Below are 23317 nucleotides of genomic sequence, written 5' to 3'. Positions count from 1 at the left end.
GCTGGGGCGTGGGGGCGGTCCTTGCGGGTGTCGTGCTCACTGGGGGCGAGAGGGGGCGCTGTAGAGGGCCTTCGGTGGAAGGAAGAGCACATGGAAGGCGGAGGTGGGTGGTAGCACGTTGCTAGAGGACATGGGATGTGAGCCCAGCTCCCAACGCTCTACGTCACCCTCAGTGGATACCTGTCTCCAGGTCCACACAGGTTAGTGGCCAGCATCGGATACTTTGAAAGCGTCTCAAAAGTGCTCAAGGAACACATTAGTCTGGCATCTTTGAAACAGTGGAGAAATAGCCATGGCCTCTGGGAGCTAGGTTTTACTAGCTCTGGACACAAGTTACTGCTTTTGGATTCCCGACAAGTGGACAAAACAAGAAGCAACCCCCTTTCCCTGGGGAGAATGCCCGAAAGAGCTGTTGGCCCCAAGAGAAGGTTCAGGCTAAGAGACCTTCCATCTTCAACCCGAAGGCCTGCTGATTCTCCAAGAAGCAAGTCAGAGTTCAGCCTGGACCTGGACTCCCCTGCACATAAGTCTATTAACACTAGCCCTGGTTCTCAAGGCTTTTGGTTAAATTGAGATGAGCAGCCCAAGGGGTGGAATTAGCCTTCTGGGTAGGAGACCCCAAGGGTGACTCACCCACAGTGAGCTTTTTCCTCTGGGCTTTCTGGACAGCTGAAGCTTTTTCAGATGGTGGGTTTGCTGGTGGGTGTGAGAGAGGAAGAGTGGAGAACAGGCAAGGTGGCGTCTCAGCTTCCTGTGCGACCAGGGTCTTTTGGATGATTCTGGACTTGGTGAGGCGCAGTCATGGACCACTAGTGGGCTCAGGTGTCATGAGAGGACACTCCAGTCCTATGGAGAGGTCCGTGTGGTGAGGAGTTGAGACCTCCTGCCAACAACCAGCACTAGCTTAGCAAGCTTGTGTTTGTGAGCCACCTTGGAAGCAGAACCTCCAGCCCCAGTCAAGCATTCAGATGACCACAGCACTGGTGACATATTGACTGAAACCCCATGGTATTTGCTGGGGCCCAACCATCCAGCTAAGATGTTCCTGGGTTCCTTGAAAGAATGATGCAAGTTGACCTCTTCTCTACCCTACTGCCTTCCTCATCCCTGTGCTGACAGAGGAGATGAAGTTGGGTAGAGACCTGGTGAAGAACTTTGGCAGATTGTGCCCAACAGGTCATCCAAGCACTTTTGCCTATTTCAAGATGGTGGAGCAATTTCTGAAATCAAGAAAGTTGAAGCACAGTAAAATGGGATGTTTGATTGAGCTTCCCGAAGTATAACCAGCACTATTAGGACATTGGCCAAAAGTAGATATTGTTCAGGGGCAAAGTTCATCTCGCTGGGAGTATGGATTTTTCTACCCATTGATCTTGAGTCATCTTAGAGCTGCTGACCTTGCCTGGTGAAAAGCTGCATCAAGAGGGAATTAAGAGGACACGTTAGGAGCTGTCAGTATTTCTCCATTTAAAGTTTGGAACTTATAAACCTTCTGGGGATAATTTCTTGTTTAATGATCATCTGAAATGCTCTCCTTAACATTGGTAATTATAGTTGCCAGTTGAGTCTGTTAAGAGGGGAGTTTTCACACCGGCCTTGGAAGTATCTTAGCACCTCACCGAGTTCTTATTGAAGTTCAGTAAACAAGACAATAATAATAATTACTTCTGTGATGGTAGGTAATTGTACTAGATGTAAAATAGTTTTCCTGTGGCTGATTATTTGCACAGTCATTACTAAAAGGGCTAAATTGCATTACGAGTATATAACCAATGTCAACATTTTTATAGCTTGTGTCTACATTACATAACACATACTGAGGAATTTAATTTGTTGACCAAATTTAGCTTTAAAAACAATTATGAAGTGCTAACTGTACATTAGCATATATATTTGTGACTGTAAAACTGTTGTCTGTGTAAAAAATAGGATGTTGATTTAAGGACAAATCTTGGAATATCCAGTATATTGATTGACCTTTAAAGAAAACAAAAAGAGGAAAACTGATACCATTCTCAATTATGATATTACTTTAATTAAATGTTATACTCAGGGGTATATAAAATGGCTTCTTGTAACCTCTGACCAAGAACCCACATTTTGAGTGGGCAAGAACTATTACATTTGTAATTGATTTATTTCACCTGTGTGTCTGCTGACACTCTCCTTGACCTTTTATGGTGAAGATGTGATTTGGATTGTAGAGATTCTTCAACTTCTCTTTGGTGCTTCAGACAATGAAATTGTAAAGAGTAAACCTTCCCTGAATAGCGTCTTTTAAGGACTAGGTGGTAATTTTAAAGACACCAACAAATGAAAACTTTGTTTATGTAATGGCACTCTTCAGTCATAATGAAGAAATATGGAATCAAGCTCAGTTTCCAAAATTTTGGTTCTTGATAGATTATTTCTCTTAGAGCAGAGTTCTCATCATCGTCCGGTATATTATAGCCATCACCTATAGGAAGGTGATCTTAAATATGGGTTGAGCATTTTAAAATCAGATAATCTAGATGCAAAATGAAATTCCTTATCCAGATGCCCTGGTCTACATTTTGCTAAACGTAAGAGTCATAAAATGGTAATCTGTGAGCCACGTCTAGGCTATCTGTGTGTTTTGCCTCACCTTGATGGTAGATAAGAGAACTGGATTTGAATGCCCTTAGATGGGGCATGTGATGCCTAGTTTATAATTGTCCCAGTGCTCCCTCTTACCAGGTACCCTTTCTGCTTCACTCTTAAATTACTTATCTGGCTCCAGTAGGCATTAGAGTTTGTAGCCCCAGGATGCTCGTCAACATTCGCTAAGATGCTTGGATATCATGAAGACATAATCAGTGGAATAAGGAGCCCAGTTGTCTTGTCCATCTCTGTGTCCTTGCACATGCAAATACTTGTTCACTGAATCACTGAACAGAAGACTGACTTAAGTACAGATAAAGTACCTTGGCTGACCTTGTTATGCTTGTGTTGAGCGCTACTCTCTCTTCTCTTTTCTTCTCTGGCTTGTGGTCTCTTCGTGGTGGTAATACCATGTGTAGGGGTGGCTCTCAGTTCTCTCTGAAAGGAAGTTTGACTGAGTCGTCTTCCACAGAGCTAGACGGTTACTCACTAAAAGATGCGTTCATTGAATGCATCTAAGCTTCAACCATGTGGCTTTCCATGTGGCTTTTGGGTGGTATTTTATACTCTCTCTCGTGTAATTAGCTGACATTATGGGAGAGGTCTCCACTTTGTTGGCAAAAATGTTCAAAGAGAATGCTGTATGTCTATAGAGAAGGTCAGTAGCGGCCAAGTTGAAATTTATCGAGATGGACTTAGCAGTGGCAGTTCCTGATGTTTGTCAACATTCTGTTGATTTATATTTCCCAAAGTTCTATCTTAAAAGGATCAAATGTGCCATGTGGTTTTTTTTTTGGGGGGGGTGGATTGACATGCATGCATGTATCCATATCTAATAAATACGTATGTGTTTATATCATACATATATAATATATACACATATATGTTTATATAATACGTGCATAATAATGTGTATATATATTAAAAAATACTGATTTCATTTCATTCCAAATAAAATAAATAACAATAATAACAGGATTTTAGTTTTGTTGAGAGAAATTTACTCTAGTTAAAAATCGATGCTGCTGCAATGATGAACACTGGTGTCTCCGCTATAGCGCTACATACGCACCCTGCGTCCTGCAAAATCACGCACTGAAAATAACAGGCTTATGGGAAAAACAGGATTGAGGCCGACTGCTGAAAACATTTGGAACTTCGTAACCAGGAACAAAAACAAAACCAAATCTAATAAAAATGCAGCTCAGTTAAATCTCCACCTGGCTGGTGTTTGCCCTCACCAGGTCAGTCCATCCTTTACAGCCTTCAAATTGGGCTTGTGCTTCTTTCTTCTCTCTGTAGCTCACAGATGTCATTCTCTTCTAATAGAGACCATTTTCACTGAAATTAAATCTGGCCCAGAGCGTAGCCCTCTGCATTCATCTGTATAGAGAGAAATCTTTCTGTAGCTTCTTCATCTGTAATTTGCAGCATTGCTAGGCAAGTTAAGGTGGTGGAAAGGTAGTAGTGCTTGATGCCACGATCAGCCCCTACTCATATTAAAGGAAGGCACTTGAGTTTGTTTCCAGGTTTGTTGTAAGGTCTTCAAACATCTTTGTTTTTCTCTTTCCTTGTGAGAGCTCTTTCCTATGATTGCTTAAAAGTATTAACAAACTATGAAAATCGCATAAGAATCAACACAACTTGTTATATTGGCATATTCTCCTACTTACCACTCGTGCCTGAGGTGAAACGTGTAGTCACAGAACAAATGGTCAGTGATAAAACTTCTTGAATCTCTGTACCAGTATTTGCAGAGGCAAATATCATCAAAGAAAATATATCGGATGAGTTGAATTGATTTCTTGGCACATGGTAGGTACCTGAGGAATATTGAATTGGTGTATGATTCTCCCAGCTTTTGAAAGTTATTTTATATTATCCCATGTGGGTAGATATCAGCTTGTTTTCAAGTAGTACAGACTTTTATGTGAAGTCATTCCTCATCACATAAGATCATTTCTTCAGGGGCTTAAACTGTCCCTGAAAGGAGTTTATACGGCTTCTTGCAGCCTGATCAATTGATAAGGGATGCTTCAGGCATGGTAACTAGCAAAGATCTTAAGTATTGGAGACACATTTAGTTTCCAAAGATGTGGGTCCTTCGGCATCTCTTGGATGGTGAAGAGAGGTGTAGATGTGGCTGATGGTTCATAACACCATCGTTCATTTGCTCATTTCACATAAATAGAACACCAAATATATCCCAGGCACTATACTAGGGAAACATGAGATTGTGCTCCCTGGACCTATGGTCTAGTGCAAGACATAGTTAAGAAAATAGGCAGTTTGCAGTGCAGTGGGAAGAGTGTTAGTACAGGGCAAGATGGGGTTCTCTAGGACCATGGGAGGACCAGCCTTGGGGGAATGAGAGAAGGCTTTCCAGAGGAAGTGATGACTGTGGAGAACTTTGAACTAGGAAATGAGCATGATCAGGTTTGCAGGACTTATTGAGAATATTTATTTTTTCTGTTTTTGAAAGCAATTTATGTTTATTCTTGCATCTTGGAAAAATACAAGCATAAAGAAAAAAATTATAATACCTAAGATAACTATTATTATACATTTAGCGTACACTTGATGTTTATTAAATACTAATGTGATATCTGAATTAATTAAAATGATAGCTTTCTTGGTGTAGATACAAATATAAGAGTGAAATTACTTTCTATACGTATTTATGTAATTAAAATATCAAATTGGAACATAGGGTACATATTGTTTTATAACCCTTTTTTATATATATATACATATATATATAAAATGAGCATTTCCTTCTATCTTAAAATATTACTCTATATCGTGATTTTTAATGACAGGCCAATTTTCAGTTGAATAGATGCACTATTTTGTGTATAACTGATCCCCTGTTGTTGGACATCTAGATTTTTTTTTCCATTTATAAACCATTTAAATATTGCTGTTATTAACCTCCATGAGCATAATTATTTGTCTTCCTATCTTATTATTTTCCTGAGGATAAATTCTGAGAAGTGAAATTTCTAGGTTGAAGAATGCTAACATTTTTAACACTATTAATACATAATCTTAGATTGCCCCTCAGAAATGGACAGTGGATTAGTTTGGAGGAAGACTGCAAGTATGGTGACCAGTTAATATGCTCTTTCAGTAATTGAAACAACTGACATTGGTGACTTGAACCAAAGGAGTGGTAGTAGAGATGGAGAGAAATGGTTGGAATTGAAAGATTTAAGAAGAATCGACATAATTTGGTATACCAGTCAGGATTTTGTTTGGCTGCTTATGATAGAAAATGTACAGTAACAGTGGCTTAAACAAGGTTTATTTTCTTACACGAAATACACTTGGAGTTAGGCAGTCCAGGGTTAGTGTGACGCTCCATGAACTTCTCAGGGTATCAGGCTCCTTCTGTCTCTTTCATCTTCAGTTGTGGCTTCTACCCTTAAGGTCACTGCTTGATCTAAGGTGGCCATGGAACTCTAGCCATCTTTTGTGTAAGAGGTGATCTAAGGTGGCCATGGAGCTCTAGCCATCTTTTGTGTAAGAGATTGGAGGAAACAGGAGGGAGGGAGGGAGGGGCAAAAGTTGAGTCATCCTCTATAAACAGCTGCTGGAAGTTCCATGCAATCCTGCTTTCATCTCATTGGCCTGAATAATTATATGGTCACACCTAGCTGCAAAGGAGGCTGGAAAATGTGATTTTCAGCTGTACTCTCCTCTTCCCTGCTCAAGTAAGACTTGACTGACAGTATGTAGGGATTGAGGGAAAGGCAGGAGTTGTGGGATAACTTCGTGGTTTCTGTTTTGGTCCATTAGGTGGATGGTGGAATCAGTCATGGAGGTAGAGACCCGAGGAAGAAGCATTGAGTGGAGGAAGTGGGGACGGTGGAAGGGACAATGAGTTCAGAGTGTTTGTGGGCCATCCAGGTATAGATGTTCATAGCAGTAGGTCATGTGAGCCTGAGACTCAAAAGCATTATCTGTCATGGAGATAGAGATTGGAAATCATTAGTGTATAGATTATAATGAAAGCCAAAGGACAGGGTATAAACACAAGGAGGGTCCAATGGAGGAGGACTGGAGAAAGTGGACATTTACAGGATGGAAGAAGAGAAAGAAGATCAGATTTACACGGAATAGCAAGAGAGGTAGAAGGAAAAACAAGAGGCTTTGCTGTTATGGAAGGCAGTGGAAAATGCATTTCATGAAAGAAGGGTCAACAGGGTCTTTTGGGTGTAATAACCAATAAGTCATTGGTAACCTTAAGGGGCATCTATTCCATAGAGTGTGCTGGTGGGAGGACTTGACTGCAGTGTGACAGTGAACGGGGTGTGTGTGTGTGGGGGGGGGGAATGTGGATGTAGAGACATCTTACATGGGTAACACTTTTAAGAGTCTTGAGTGTGACAGCCATAAAAAAGAATGAAATAATGCCATTTGCAGCAACGTGGATGGACCTAGAGGTTATCATACTAAGTGAAGTAAGTCAGACAGAGGAAGACATATCATATGATATTGCTTATATGTGGAGTCTAAAAAAGTTGTACTAATGAACTTATTTACAAAACAGAAACAGACTCAGTCATAGAAAACAAACTTATGGTTACCAAAAGGAAGAGGTGGGGGAGAAATAAGTAAGGAGGTTGGGATTAGCAGATACACACTACTATATATAAAATAGATAAGCAACAAGGTCCTACTGTATAACACAGGGAACTATCTACAACATCTTATGATAAACTGTATGGAAAATAATCTGAAAAAGAATATATCACTGTGCTGCACACCAGAAACGAATACAACATTGTAAATCAACTAGTCTTCAATTAAAAAAAAAGAATCTTGAGTTTGATAGTGAGGAGAGAGTGAGTGTGGTATCGAGGGGTGAACTGGGAGAATAGATCAGCCATCTCCATTCTCCTAGTTCTACACATGCTCTGCTACTTTGGATGACTTGGATAACAAAAAATAGTGATATGCACTTTGGGCTATTGGACTTACATTCTTAGAAGAAGTGATTTTCCATGAATTCTACAAACCTCTCTCCTGCTGAACTCTGACAGTTGGGTCCAATGTCTTCAGTAATTTTAGCTGGAGAAAAAAAGTAGAGCATGTTTAATATTGTCACCCAGAACCTTTCAAAATAAAATTTAATCAAGGAAAAGGTCTTGATATATTGAGTACCAGGAGATAAAGTTCTTCATTAATGGGTTTGTGGCACTAGCAATTCTCTGAGAGGAGAGATCACTGGGGTGCTATTGATAAATGAATGTGATGGTGTTTTATGTGTCAGTTATTCAGTCAAACACTAAAATAGGTGTTGCTCTGAGGTTATTTTGTAGATGTGATTAAGGTCCATAATCAGTTGACTTTAAGGGAGATTATTCTAGATAATCTGGGTGGACCTGATTCCGTCAGTTGAAAAGCCTTATGAAAAGAACGGAGGCTTACCTGAAGAAGAAGAAATTCCATCTGTGGATAGCAGCTTCTGCCTGGAAGAGTTCCAGGTTTCCCTTCCTAATGACCTGCCTTATGGACTTTAGACTTCCCTAGCCAGTTCCACAACCACATAAGCCAGTTCCTTGTTAGATCTCTTAATGTATATTTCCTAGTGGTTCAGCTTCTCTGAGTGAACCCTGATTGATACAGTCCGCGTACTTGTCCGCATACCACCAGTTGGTAACACTGTGAAGCTAGATCTTTCAGTCTTTTTGAACCTTGATGGCTTCTGCCGTGAAATGAGAGCTCTTCTATTTTTGAAATTCTTCCTTCTGATTGAGTCTTGTTACTTCTTCACATAAACACCGTACTTCTTGATACCTGTCATCATCTTGTTTTTATGTAGATGTGAAGATGGGCAAGCTCAGAGCTCCAAGAATCCTACCATTTCTTTGTCTTTTGGAGTCGTTCTCTGGAAGCCATGCTCGGGATGGCAGGCAGAGGTGGTGTTGGACCCCTGGGGAGGCCTCCTGTGGGTCTGAAATTCGCCCCAGCCTTGAGTTAGCCTCTGCTCTGATAGTTGAGTGAGTGATGGGGGTTGTGGAATAGCTCCTCTGGGTCCTGATCCATGCCTCTTGTCCCTCCTCCCAGCTAATTGTCTCCCTCTGACATTGCCCAGTTAGCCTGCGCCACTGGGTGGAAGCAGATGCCTCCAAAGGTCCTATCACTCTGGTGAAATGCCCATCTGTTGACCAGGCCTATATAAAGCTGTGATCGGGTTCCTGGGAAGCCTGGGAGAGCCTTAAGTTTGTCATTTTATGTCCTGCTTTCTCTTAACCATGTGTTTTATAATAGAAAACCTAATGCAACTTATAATCATAGATATTTTTATCAATAAAATGTTAAATAGTAAAAAAAAAAATTATTCTTCGTTCACTCCAGTCATCCCGTCTCTCCTGGAATCCCCCCAGCGTCGATCCATCACCACATTGCTTTCTAAGTGACTTACAGAAGCATCATTGTGGAGACTGGAGGGACATGTATGCGGGACTGGGGCCCTGGGCCACACTCTGCCACACCAGGAGTTCCCCCGCCGAGGGGCCACCACCCTACTCTCAGATTCGTGATCAGGGAATTTTCCTCTTTGATTTTCATTTCCTTGTCTTTCAGTCTAGTGTTCTAAAAATTGTATCTCAAGGGCTCTTGCTCATAAACCATGGATCTTATATAAATGCTGGATTTGAATTTTATTTAAAAATAGTTATTTTTGTTCAGTAATCCACCAATCAGATATTTATTGTTTGGTAACTACGTGCCTAGAACTATGCTAGATGGTGGGGCTGCAGCCTCAAACGTCTTTTAAACTGCTGTTCAGAATGTGATCGTGAAAAAAACCTAACGCCCACATATGCTTATATACCACATTTTTAACACAAGGCAGTGTTTTTAGTATGTTAAAAGGGGCAGCCAGCTCAACTGTTTTTTGCGAGCAGACCTAAGAATACAGCTTTTCTTGCCATCTCTGGACATATAACTTGAACTTCCAGTAAATGCACTGTATTAGCAACATTGTAGGTCTGCAACGTTCTTAAAAATTGTTAGGCCTGTTCATATCTCCTCACGTGAAAGTGTACAAGCAAACACGCTTTGTAGCACAATGCACCTCACTCCATTAAATACCTCTCAAGGTTCAGGTGGTGCGGTGGTGAATATTCTAGACCTGGTGTAATAATCAGTGTGTGGCAATAACTGAATGTCTAAAGCTTTGTCTCTTTAAATTGTATACAAGGTGGTGGTGGGGGGTTTATTGAGAGTTCTGGGTCCTTCTGCCCTGACTTTTAAATTTGAGAGGAAGAATGTGAGCAGTTGTATGTTAAAGGTTCAACCATGAAACAAACATCTGACTTCAGGATCAGTTAGAGTGAAGGACACCCTGAGATTGCAAGGCGAGATGATGAAACCGAACCAAATCTGATACCACTTGCAGCTGCTTTTCATAGCAAATCAGAGATTGTTTTCTTACGGACAAGCAAACCACATGCGGAAATAAATTGCCGAGGCTGTCATAGGAAGACAGTGACATCCTCAGACCTCATTTAAAAACTTTGCTCTTAATCAGAATAGGCTTTATCGCTCTCACGAGTTAACTCAGTGATAAGAAAGTGTCATGTTACACTTACAGAAGACATCTCCACTAAGAAGTTATCACATGAATCTGATTTTATGTGTTAGGTTCCTGGAACCATTTTGATGGGGGAAAAGGGTTCCATTCCCGAACTCCAGAATTTTCTGCTGGATTCTAAGCTCTGTGAGGGCAGGGGCCATGTCTGTATTTTCCATGATTGTATTCTCGACTCGTGGCACTTTGTTGGGCACATAGTAATCTTTCAATAAATATTTGTTGAGTGAGTCATTGAAAATATTCAAAACCTATGCTTCTCGGCCACCTCGGCTTTCTCTTGAGTGAGCGTCCTTTATTGTTGCCTCTCTCCCTTTTCTAAGATTACTTCAGGTTGTCCTTGAAATTCAAGTTTCCATTTTGCCTTCCACCAGATCTTATATAGGTTTGTTAGGTAACAAAAGCCCCTCAAGGTGAATTCAGGCATTCAAGTCATTGTCCTTCATTGTGGGTGACAACTGGATTGAGAGTGGCCATTCTCTGTTAAGTGCTGCATGTGACAGAGCCCCTCTCACGCTGACGCACACAAAGACCGCCCTCCAGTATGCAACCACCTCTGCCGTGGGCAGCTCTGCCTCTCTACTCAAGCCTCAGTGTTGTGGCCCAGTTTGATAGGCACTATCCGTTTTAGGTTGGTCTGCCTAGAACTGGACTCTGAACTGGAGAATTGTATCCAGAGGGTTTACTGAAGGATGCTCTTGGGAGACACACCTGTCAGGAAGTGAGGAATGCAGGATGGGACAGATGGTGAAGCAGACCAGCAGTGAGGTTACAACTGAGGTCTCAGCGGATCCTCAGGAAGGCTTGGGAGCTGGGATGGCTCTTCAGAAACGTACCATATTGAGGCCAGGGAACTGGATTTTCGTATCCCTAAGTCAGCCAGCTGTTGCTGGTAGGCTGCCCCTTGGCGGCGGTGGGGGGAATGTATTCTTGGGCAGGGCAGCTGCCTGTGGTGGAGGGCAGTTCCCTTTGAGGGGCACATCCGTGAGTCTTTAGCAGCACGGATATTCCTAGAATTGAGGGGATGGGCACATCGACCCTGGAAAGGGGACCTGGGTGGAGTATCACATTATCCAGTACCATCAGTTCTTGCTGTTCACTGATCGGAGAATCTGTCTGCTCTGGATCCACCAGAATACATGTCTGTCACCTAGGTTGTATTTTAGGTTATTGGTTCCTCCCAAAGACATCATTTGTCATTTGACAGCTTCTTGGGGCAGCCCAGGTCTTGAGTACTGACACACTGGCCATGTGCTGGGATGGTGCTTGTGATTCCTTTTCTCTCCCTACAGCGTGCAGCGTAGGACCACATGCGGGGAGATATTTCACAGGCCGTCATTTCTATTGGGTCTCCACCCCTTATTCTTGAGACATTTTCCTTGACTGGCTCTCCCACTCCTCAGTTGCCTTTATGTCCTCATCTTCTGCTGCCTGTTCCTGAAACTTGGAGCTTCTTAATAGTGTTGACCCAGGGGTCTTCTGTTTTCTCTTGTGCTACAGTGACTATATGGGTGATGCCCAAGTCCCTGACACGTTGCCTGTTTTTTTGTTTTTTTGTTTTTTCCCTGAGCTCCAGAGATGATATCCATCTAACCCTCCTGGGCTCTTTAAACTCAATATATCCAAAATTGAACTTATGTTCAACCTATGTAAGACGTGTTTTTCCTTTTGTTGTTCCTAGCCTCAATAGTACCTCCATCCACCTGTTCCATAGCTAGAAATATGGCCTCCTTTGTTTTGCCCAGTCATCATGTATGTTCCGTTGAAGCCGCATCCTGAATATTTCTTGAGCCCGTCCTTTTCTCTTCATATTCACTCTCACCACTTTAATTCAGGAGACAACTCCCATTGTTTCAGTCACTCTGCTACCTCTCAGCTGATATCTATGCATCTAGTTCAGCTTTTCTCCATACTGCGCTCACAAAGGTCTTTCTTTTTATTTTAAAGGGTTTTTTTTTTGATAAATTTATTTATTTTATTTATTTATTTTTTGGCTGCATTGGGTCTTCATTGCTGCGTGTGGGCTTTCTCTAGTTGCAGCGAGCGGGGGGGTTACTCTTCGTTGGGGTGCGCGGGCTCTAGGTGCACAGGCTTCAGTAGTTGTGGCATGAGGGCTCAGTAGTTGTGGCTCGCAGGCTCTAGACGCAGGCTCAGTAGTTGTGGCGCACGGGCTTAGTTGCTCCACAGCATGTGGGATCTTCCCGGACCAGGGCTTGAACCCATGTCCCCTGCATTGGCAGGCGAATTCTTAACCACTGCACCACCAGGGAAACCCAGATTTCTTTCTAAAATCCCCATTTTACAATGTCTCTCCGGGTGAAGTATCTTTAAGTGATGTATAGGCTCTTTGTGATTTGGCCCCTTCTCATCTGCTAGTTCTCCAGTTACAGCATATATTCCATCCAGAGAGCTCTGCTCTCAGTTCTTGGATGTTCCAGGTAGTGTCCTTTAATCACACCCTCCCAAGTGACTGGGCGCTCTTCATTACCAACCCTGCCACAATTTTGCTTCCTTAATTCTTGCTCAACCTTTAGGTCTCAGCTGAGATGTTGCTCTTGGCAAAACTTCCCCGACTCATCAAGGGTTTTCTTTGGGCTCCTGTAGAACCCTGTTCGTCTCTCATCACAGCACTCATGTTAATAGGTGGTAATTTGTTAACTTATTTTCTGAATCTCCCACTGCGTTGTAAGTTTTGAGAGGGCAGGGATTCCCTCTGACTTGTTCCATCTTTAGCACCTAGCACAGTGCAAGACTCAGAAAACAATCTAATGAAAGAATTAATCTGTCCAGGTCTTTCATTTACATGAAAGTTGAAATTGTCTCAGATATTTCTACAGTCTGTTTTGTAGGAAGCTTGAAGTCATTTTCAATCTTTCAGTTTTCCTAAGGGTGTCTAAGTCTTGAGTCTATTTTCTATGTCTTTATTGTTCAATTAATAATAATTTTGGTTTCTCATAAGCAAAACTCACTGACAGCATTCGGCTTTATGTTATCAGTAAAGCTAATACAGTCTTGTATTCAAAGGATTATTGAATCTTGGAGTTGGATGAGAGTTTTGAAGTCCTCTGCTCAGTCTTTCACTAACATCTCCAACAAGTGATCAGAATTGAGGGACTCTTTTACTCTTTTGAAGGAGACAAGTGCTTGAGATGCTAAAAGTGGCTGTTTGTCTTCACTAAAATCTGAGTGTGTCATCCATGAGACAGAGATGATATCTTCCTAGACTCTTCTGGAGAGTCGCCTTGGAAATCTTGATGTCATTATCGCTTTCTTACGCAAGACTTAGTAAAGGAGGCCAGTGAGGCTCAGCACAGCCTTGAGTCTTGTTTAATTCTCTTGTTGATGGAGAATGGGGTTAGGACCTGCCTCACCGACTGACATCACAGGCCTTGACATTATGGGGAGCACTTGATATCTAAACTTTTCCTGGAAATCCAGACTCATTTATGAACTGTTGGAAGTCAGATCAACTCACGGAATCCCAAACTCCTTTGGCATTAAAAAGTGAATGGGTAGCATTTTAGTGTCCTGATATTTACATTGCTGTGTTTACTTGTCTGCATTGCCACCTAAAACCACGTTCACTTTGCAGAATATGGTACACATGGTGGTTTGTGGAACAGACTTTGGTAAGGGTCTTGCAGTTAATAGAAAGGGGAAAGGAACCACACAATGGCTGCCTTTGGGATGTAAAAACATAATGTATCTTCTTCAAATTATTGACCTAATTTTCTCTCCAAAATTGATGTATATTTTAGTACCATGTAGGATTGTCACAGATTGTTTTCTTGTCTTGGTTATCAAACATGGCAGTGATTCCAAAGTCTTTGAAATCTTGAGGCACTTCTATGTTTTATTATCCCCCCACTCTCCAACTCTTGTGTGGCTATGTCTATGGTATTGACTTTTTGGGAAGCTGGTGCAAATCCCATTTGCTTTTGACTTAATGAATTGGTATATCTTTTGAAGAAACCTGATCTCTGATACTGGTTGATGTATAAAGAGGTTTTTGAAGTGTAACTTCCTATGATTCTTGTATAAAATAGTCTTATTAATAATAGTAAAAACAGTAAAAATAATGTTTAATGAGTATATCCTGTGTGCCAGACACTGTGTAAATCGTCATGTGCATTACCTCATTTAGTTCTTCCTATGGGATTCGTACTAGTAGTATCCCCACTTTACGATTCAGAAACTGAGGCTCACAGCCACCAGATGGTAAAACCAAGATTTACACGAGGTCATCTGAGGTACTCATCTCTTGATAAATTATAAGATGTCCGTAGTTTTCCTTTCAACTTCCCTCCTTTTGTTACTAGGTGGTGTTTCTGCTCTAGCACTCTTTTGCACCTGTGCTTTACACAGAATCCCAGGTGGTATAGGTCAGTGGGTGTTACACCAAAAACAAGAAAAGGAACAGGAAAATCTTTCTGCTTCCTCATACTTATAGCATGAAACATAATTATGTATGTTGTATTGTTCAGGACAGGGATGACACAGGCCAGCCTGTGCGTTGGCCTTTGAAGGAGTTCCTGTGAAGTGAGTTAATTGGGACGGGAAATCTTCCATTGGAGTCTGTCTGAGTAGATGTTTTTCAACACTGCTTTAAGTCATGCTGCTTCAGAAATAGTGATGGCTCTGCCACCTAGTAATTATGATGGAGGAGCCAATTTCAGTGGCCTTGGTGCTGGTCGGCCTTACTCAGGCTTTTGCATTGAGGAGAAGACTGGTTTTGAGGGCAGTTGGTAACATTTCTTGGTCAGTGTCGTTTCATTCTTTCAGCATATTTATGAGTCTCTGTGCATTTTTCCACATGCTTTTTGTTTTGTTTTGTTTTTGTTTTGTTTTGGTTGGCATGGTGTTTGCATCCCGTCATGATTGGAATTGGCAGGATGGTGTGTTTGAAACTCTTTCTTTACTGCCATATACTGTGGTGCCTGTTGGACAATGGTGCCTTGGTTGTATGGATTTGTCCTTGGATTTTGTCCTTGAAACTCTTTCTTTACTGCCATATACTGTGGTGCCTGTTGGACAATGGTGCCTTGGTTGTATGGATTTGTCCTCAAAACAGCTAGGCTTCGCATGGGTGAGGTAAATAATCCCAGATTCTAGTAGACAGGTCTGTACACTTGGCTGAAAAGAATATATTAACAGAACATTCACGATTCTTTTTTTATTTTTTTATTGAAGTATAATTGATTTACAATGTTGTGTTAGTTTCAGGCATACAGCACAGTGATTCATATATATATATATATTCATATATATATATATTCTTTTCAGATTCTTTTCCCTTATAGGTTGTTACAAAATATTGAGTATAGTTCTCTGTGCTATACAGTAGTTCTTTGTTGGTTATCTATTTTTTATATAGTCCTCCAGAGTGTGTATATGTTAATCCCAAACTCCTAATTTATCCCTCCCCCCTCTTTCCCCTTTGGTAACCATAGGTTTGTTTTCTACATGTTTCTAATCTTTATTAAAATTAAGATGATATGTACAAATAAGTTGAAGCTTTATATCAATACTTGAATACAAAGAACCAGAAAGAGAGAAGTAGTACAATTTTTTTCACCATCTGCATGACAAGCTGTAAAGTACCGACAATCATTTATCCATGTACTTTTCTAGAAGAAACTCAGTTTGAATAGATAGGAAAACCGAGATATGAGACAATACATATACATACACAAACACACATGATTTATTTCTTTCCTAGGTGTTTTACATTGAGTTGTCCAGATGGCCTGACATTTCTATTGATTTTAGAAAAGAGTCTTAGGGACTTCCCTGGCAGTCCAGTGGTTAGGACTGCGTGCTTCCACCGGAGGGGGCATGGGTTCGATCCCTGGTTGGGGAACGAAGATCCCACATGCTGTGCGGCATGGCCAGGAAAAAAAAAAAAGGAAAGAGTCTTAGAGGTCGGGTTGTCTTAGATGTCACCTAGTCTGATTCCTCAACCAGCACATGCATCCCTCACATATGATCACCCCGTTTCTCCTAGAAAACTTTCACAGGAAATAAGGTGCTCTGTCTTGAAGGGCAGCCTCTTCCATTTTGGCATAGCTGTTGGAAAATGCCTTGTTACAGTGAGCTAAGGTCTGCCTTCTTGTGCAGTTTCTACCTGTTGACGAGAGCTGTGAATTCAGTCACCAAGAGCTATCAGTTTCATTTCCTAGGTAGCTCCATTTCCCCTACTGCCATTCTAGTCCAAGCCATCCCTCTCTCCCTTCTGGAAGAAACAATAGCCTCTTAACTGGACTCCCAACATTTCCTCTTTGCCACTCTCTGTTCTCATACTGTATCCAAAGTGATTGTTTGAAAAGGTAATTCTGAACATGTCACTTTCTTCCTGAAGTCTTCAATGGCTTCCTATTGCTCGAGGGCAAAAATTCCAAATACTTAACATGATCTGAACCTGCCTACCTTTCCAGGCTCAGCTAAGACGACTCTCCCTTTTCTTCTCTGTGCACCACTCTTGCTGCCTGTTTTCAGGCATCCAAACGTTTTTTGCCTCAAGACCTTTCTTTACTCATGCTGTTTCTTGTGCCTGGGAGGCCCCTGGCCCAGCCTGGTCTCCTTTTCCATCCCCTGTCAGCTCTAAAGTTGATTCAAGGATGCCTTGCCTGACCCCCAGACCACAGTAGACCTCCCTGTTATGTATTCTCTGAGCATCCTGTGCTTCTCCTCCACAGCGTTGGTCCTTGTAATCAGTCATTTATTTTTGTACTTATTTAAGGACTGTCTTCTTGGAGGCAGGGTCACATCTGGTTCAGTGATGTATCTCCAGCACCTAGAGCATAAAAGGTGCTTGTGGAAGTCTTCCAAGTATTCCAGAAAAGTCTGGGCTACTTGAAATTAGGGCTGTTTTCTCCTCCAGAGTAAGCATCACTGTATTCTTTTTCCTGCTCTTATTGGATGTGTTTTCCAATCCTTTACCTTCCTGGTTGTTCTCTCCTGGATATATCTAGTCTATTTAGCACTGTACTTTAAATGTATTACCTAGAATAATTGTTGGTTTTGTCAGCAAAGGTCACTTCTTGTAATTTGGACAGTGGACTTGTTATTAATTTAGTCTTAAGGAAAACCAGAACCTGAATTGCAGAATATTTTAAAAATAACATGAATGAAAACAGTATTCATAGAACTTCTGTACAGTGGGTGCTTAGAGGAACATTTTTAACCTTAAACACATACATTAAAAACAAAAGAATAAAGTCAGTATTCATTTCAAAAAGTTAGAAAAAGAATAACAAAATGAATAAAGGGAAACGATAAAAAAGGAATAAGTGTAAATAAAAACAAAAACATTAATAAAGTAGAAAGAGAAAAACAGTAGAATAAATGTACTGAAGGATTTACTAGCTTTTTTTGGACGTCAAAGTTTTACATATATATTTTTTTACTATTTTAAAAATTGTGGTAAAATATATATATTTGACCCTTGAATGATGCTAGGGTTAGAGGCACTGACCCTCCACGCAGTTGAAAATCCATGTGTAACTTAGAGTTGGCCCTCTCTGTGGTTCTTCCATATCCGTGGTTCCACATCTGTGGATTCAACCAACCTCAGATTGTGTAGTACTGTAGTATTTACTATTGAAAAAAATCCATGTATAAGTAGACATGTGCAGTTTAAACCTGTGTTGTTTAAGAATCACCTAGATTACATAAAATTTGCCATTTTAACAATTTTAAATATACAGTTCAGTACCATTTAGTATTTTCACACTATTGTGCAACCATCACCACTGCCTTGCTCCAGAACATTTTTTTTTTAAAAGGAAGCTGGCCTTCATGAATGGAGCATTGTATCAAGAGTCCTGTGATCCTGCTATGTTGTTGTTGTTGTTATTATTATTATTTTCTTTTTTTGGCTGCACCACGTGGCATGTGGGATCTTAGTTCCCCAACCGGGGATCAAACCCATGCCCCTTGCAGTGGAAGCGCAGAGTCTTAGCCACTGCACCGCCAGGGAAGTCCCCAGAACATTTTTTTTGTCACCCCAAGAGGAAACCCTATACCTATTAAGTAGTCATTCCCCATTTCCCTAGCCCGGCAACCACTAATCTGCTGTCTTTATGGATTTGCCTATTTTGGATATTTCATATGAATGGAATCATGTAGTACACGGCCTTTTCTGTCTGGATTTTTTTTCTTACTGTAGTATTTTCCAGGTTTATTCACGTTGTGGTGTGTAGTCAGAATTTCATTCATTTTTGTGGCTGAATAATATCCTGTAGTATTTCAGTTATATCACATTTTTTTATCCCTTCATCTGTTGATGGACACTTGGGTTGTTTCCATCTTTTGGCTATTATGAATAATGCTGCTATGAGCTTGGCTTACAAGTATCTGTTTGAGTTCTTTTTTTCAGTCCTTTTGGTTATATACCCAAGAGTGGAATTGCTGGGTTATATTGTAATTCTTTGTTTAACTTTTTGAGAAACTGCCAAACTGTTGTTCACTACATCTACACTATCTTGCATTCTCACCAGCAGTATATTGAGGGTTACAATTTCTCTGCATCTTTACTTGTACTTGTTGCTTTACTTTTAAAAAGAAGATGTAGACATCTTTGTAGTTAAGAAATGTTATCTCACTGTGGTTTTGATTTGCATTTCCTTAAGTGACTAATGGTGTTGAACATCTTTTCATGTGCTTATTGGCATTTGTATATCTTCTTTGGAGAAATGTCTATTCAAGTCTTTTGCTCATTTTTGAATTGGATTGTTTGTCTTTTTGTTGTTGAGTTATAGGAGTTCTTTATATATTCTGGATATTAAACCCCTATCAGATATATAATTTGAAAATATTTTCTTGCTTTCTATGGGTTGTCTTTTCAGTCTCTTGTCAGTGTCTTTTGATGCACAAAAGTTGTAATTTTAATGAAGTATCTGTTTTTCCTTTTGTTGCCTGTGGTTTTGGTCTCATACTTAGGGTAGAACTTCTAGTACTATGTTGAAAAGAAGTGGAGAAAGTGGGTGTTGTTGTCTTGTTTCTTATCTTAGGAGAATAAGTTTCAATATTTCACTACTGAATATGATGTTGGCTGTGTATTTTTCATAAATGCTCTTTACCATGTTGAGAAAGTTTCCTGTTCCTGATTTTCTGACATTTTTATTATGAAAGGGTGTTGGATTTTATCGAATGACTTTTCTTTGTCAGCTGAGATGATCATGTGTTTTTTTCTTCATTCTGTTAATGTATTACATTTATTGATTTTTATATGTTGAACCACATTCCTTGGATAAATCCCACTTAGTCACGCTGTATGATCCTTTTTATATGCTTCTGGATTTGGTTTGCTAGTATTTGGTTGAGGATTTTTGCATCTATATTCATAAGAGATATTAGCCTGTAGTGTTCTTTTCTTGTAATCTTTATCTGGTTTTGGTGTCAGGGTAATGTTTACATCATAGAATGAATTAAGAGGTATTTATTCCCTCCTCTTCAGTTTTTTTTCGGAGGGGGAAGAATTTGAGAAGTATTGGTATTAATTCCTCTTTAAATGTTTGATAGAATTCACCAGTGAAGCCATCTGGTCCTGGCCTTTTCTTTGTTGGGAAGTTTTTGTTTATTGATTCAATGTCCTTACTTGTTATAGGTCTATTCAGATTTTCTATTATTTCTTGAGTTAGTTTTGGGTAGTTTGTGTGTTGCTAGGAATTTTTCCATTTCATGAAGGTTATCCAGTTTGTCATGTGGGTATCCAACAAACTGGATAACCTACATGAACAATGCTATTTGTTCAGAACATTCTCTTATAATTCTTTTTATTTCTTTAAGGTCTGCAGTAATGTTGTCTCTTTCATTTCTTATTTTACCAGTTTGGGTCTTCTCTCTTTTTTCCTTTGTCAGTGTATTTAAAGGTTTCTCAATTTTGTTGATCTTTTCAAAGAACCAACTTTTAGTTTCATTGATTTTCTCTGTTGTTTTTCTGGTCTCTATTTTGTTTATCTCAACTCTAATTTTTTTTATTTCCTTCCTTCTGCTAGCATGGGCTTAGTTTGCTTTTCCCTTTTTAGTTCTTTAAGTTATACAGTTAGGTTATTGATTTGTAATCTTTATTCTTTTAGAATGTGTTTATAGCCATAAATTTCTCTTTGAACACTGCTTTCACTGCATCTGTTAAGTTTTGATATGTTTTCCTTTTGTCTTCTTTTGTCTTAAATATTTTCTAATTTTCCTTGTGATATTTTTTCTTTGACCCAATGGTTGTTTAAGTGAGTGCTGTTTAATTTTCACATAATTGTGAGTTTTCCCATTTTCATTCTATTACTGATTTCTAATTTTATTCTGTTGTGGTAAGAAAAGATACTCTGTGTGATTTCAATCTTTTAAAATTTAGTAAAACTTGTTTTCTGGCCTAGCATGTGGTCTGTCCTGGAGAACATACCGTGTGCACTTGAGAACAATGTATATTCTGCTGTTGTTGAGTATCCTCTATATGTATGTTAGGTGGAATTGGTTTATAGTATTCTTCACATCATCTGTTCTCTTATTGATCTGTCTGGTTGTTCTGTTCATTATTGAATGTGGAGTATTCAAGTCTCCAATTATAGTAGAACTGTGTATTTCTCCCTTCCATTCTGTCAATTTTTGCTTCATATATTGGGGCTATATTGTTAAATGCACATATGTTTATAATCATTATATTTTCTTGATAGAACAGTGTGGGCATTTTACAAAAGCCATTTTGTTATTTGGTTGCGTCATATGAATCTTAAGGTCAATTAAAACCTCCTAGATTTCTTTTCACACAAACAGTTCCCAGTATTGTATCTAGAGCCTGTTCTAGCACATACTTTTCTTTTGATTTTCTGACCTAAATGGGTACAGTGATTTCTGTTAAATTTGCACCTTGCCACTTTAGCCTATTGAAATTATTTTGAAAACCTGATTGAGTGTTCTCTCCAGCTTGTGTGGGCTTTTTATTTCTGGGCTTTAGCATAGGAACATAGAGAAGTGTGTTGGACAAGTGAGTACCAAGCATGAAATGGGGCAAGTTAAAACATCACAAAACTTGCTGTTCTTACTGAGATTCAGATATTTTTCTTGAATAAATCCCCCCCACCCCCCACCGATTGCTGGAAGCCTTTGGTTAATTTCCAGAGTTTTAAAAAAGCTAGTACTGACAATATTTGCCAGTTTTCTTATTGCTGTTATGGAGGAGACAATTTTTGGAGATCCTTAGTTCACTATTTATTTTTTTACATTACCCTTGTGTTATTGCCATTTTATGGTCTTTTTCTGAATGATATGGAAAATTTTGTCAAATGCTTTGTTGCTTTTAAGATACTGTACATCTATGTAATTTTTCTTATGTACAATTTTCAAATCCTATAAAGGAAGAAAAGAGATTGGTGTGAAGGACTTGCTTGTTGTGGTGGTTCCATGTTGTTATTGATAAGTCCTTCCATACTTTCATAAAGACCTATAAACTGACCTTATAAAAATCCATTTTAGGATTTTCACTAAGAATTCACAAAAGTTTCTTACTCAGCATTTTGTAGAACAAGAAAATCAGGGTATGTGTCTCTGTTCTGATTGTTCTGATTTTAAAATATTTAAATTAATATTATTTTTTTATTCTCTTTTTGTTGTTTCTAACTTCAAGTTTCTCTGCATTGTGGTCAGAGATCAAGATGTATATTTAACTGCTTTTTGCAGAGTTACTGAATTTTTTGTGACTTAATGTCTGATCAATATTTTATTGATACTTGAAAATGCATAGTCTCTAGAGAGCACAAAATGTGGTGTCTATATTATATGAATAAGTATATATAGACAGTTAAGATATATACCTATTAAATAAAGCTCATTAATTATATCAAGTAAATTCCTTAGATCCTTACTGGTTTTTCATAAGATGAGAGCTAGTTTGAAGTCTCAAGGTCTTCTTGTAGATGTATTGAATAGGTTTCCATGTTAATGTATATAGATAATATTTATTATGAATAATGGTATGTTTGAAATTATGAAATCGTATGTTATATTTTCTGTTTATCATGCTTTGTTGTTTTCCTTTACTTGCTTTTCTTGGGATTGATTATTTTGTGACTTTTTTTTCTTTTAGTGTTCTGGTATTTTTATATATGCTTCTTATTTTTGTAATGGTTGTCCTTAATTTTTAAACAAATTTGATACTATTCTTTATGCTAATGTCTAGAGTTTAACAGTTGTTAGAGCTTCCCTCTTGAAGAAGGTAAGCAACTTAGCTGCTCTTTATTTCCTCTCTCCTGCCCACCTCTCCTATTTTTTAATTTAATTGTTTGAATCTTATATACAGATTTTTTTGTTACTATTGTTTTTGTACTGTACCTACCATCTTAGGCATTGAATTTTAACATTTCTTTATTTTAATAATTAAACTATCAACAATTATTTATATTTAAATATAAATTTATTTGTGCCCTCACTTATTATACTTTTATATATTCCACACAGTTTTCTTTTTCTTGAACTGTGTTCCGTGATGCTGGAGTATATCCTCAGGTAGCTCTTTCAGAGAGGGACTATGCATAGAAAATCTGATTCCTTGAACATGTTATAGTTCCCTGTTTTATAAAAATATTTTTTTCTATTGAAATCCTTCTCTTTTGATCATTTGATATAATTTTACAACAACTTTCTTAATGCTCCATATTTTGGAATAAGTCCTTCTTGCTGATGATTTTAAAAACATATTCTGATAAATTCAGCCAGCTGCTATGCTCCTTATCATTCCTGTTGTGGCCCCTGCCTATCTTACTACTCTTACCTTTATTTTATGTGCTTTGTTCATTCTGGCCTTCCTACTGACTTTGAATGTACCATGTTTCATCATAATGAACTATTCAAAATACTCTTCTATCTTTTCCTGGAATGCTGTCCTCCTGCTACACTTATTAATTCATTCATTTTCTGACTCTTTTTTTCAATGTCTCTTCCTCTAAGAAGTCTTCTTCCTTGACATCTAATACAGATTAGGTTTCCCTGTTTTATATTCTAATATCTTGTTTTTATTTTTTTCATAGGACTTGTTATGGTTTGGAACTTATTTGCATGACTAATTGGTTAATGTCTGACTCCTCTAAGGCTCACGAGAGAAGG

The 23317-nt window shown here is 39.1% G+C and overlaps 1 protein-coding gene and 1 long non-coding RNA gene across 2 annotated transcripts in view; one reads left to right on the top strand and one right to left on the bottom strand.

Annotated features, from left to right (window-relative positions):
- The window catches only part of LOC309649344, a 979232-nt gene that overhangs the window by 186840 nt on the left and 769075 nt on the right, over positions 1-23317 (bottom strand). The window lies entirely within an intron of this gene.
- Positions 1-23317, top strand: part of CDYL2 (chromodomain Y like 2) — a 175496-nt gene that overhangs the window by 1081 nt on the left and 151098 nt on the right. The gene's annotated exons all lie outside the window — the stretch shown is intronic.

Source organism: Balaenoptera physalus (genome assembly GCF_965194825.1).
Source record: "Balaenoptera physalus genome assembly, chromosome: 19".
NCBI lineage: Eukaryota > Metazoa > Chordata > Mammalia > Artiodactyla > Balaenopteridae > Balaenoptera > Balaenoptera physalus.
Note: the sequence above shows the minus strand (reverse complement) of the source record. Positions and strands in the feature narration are given on the sequence as shown.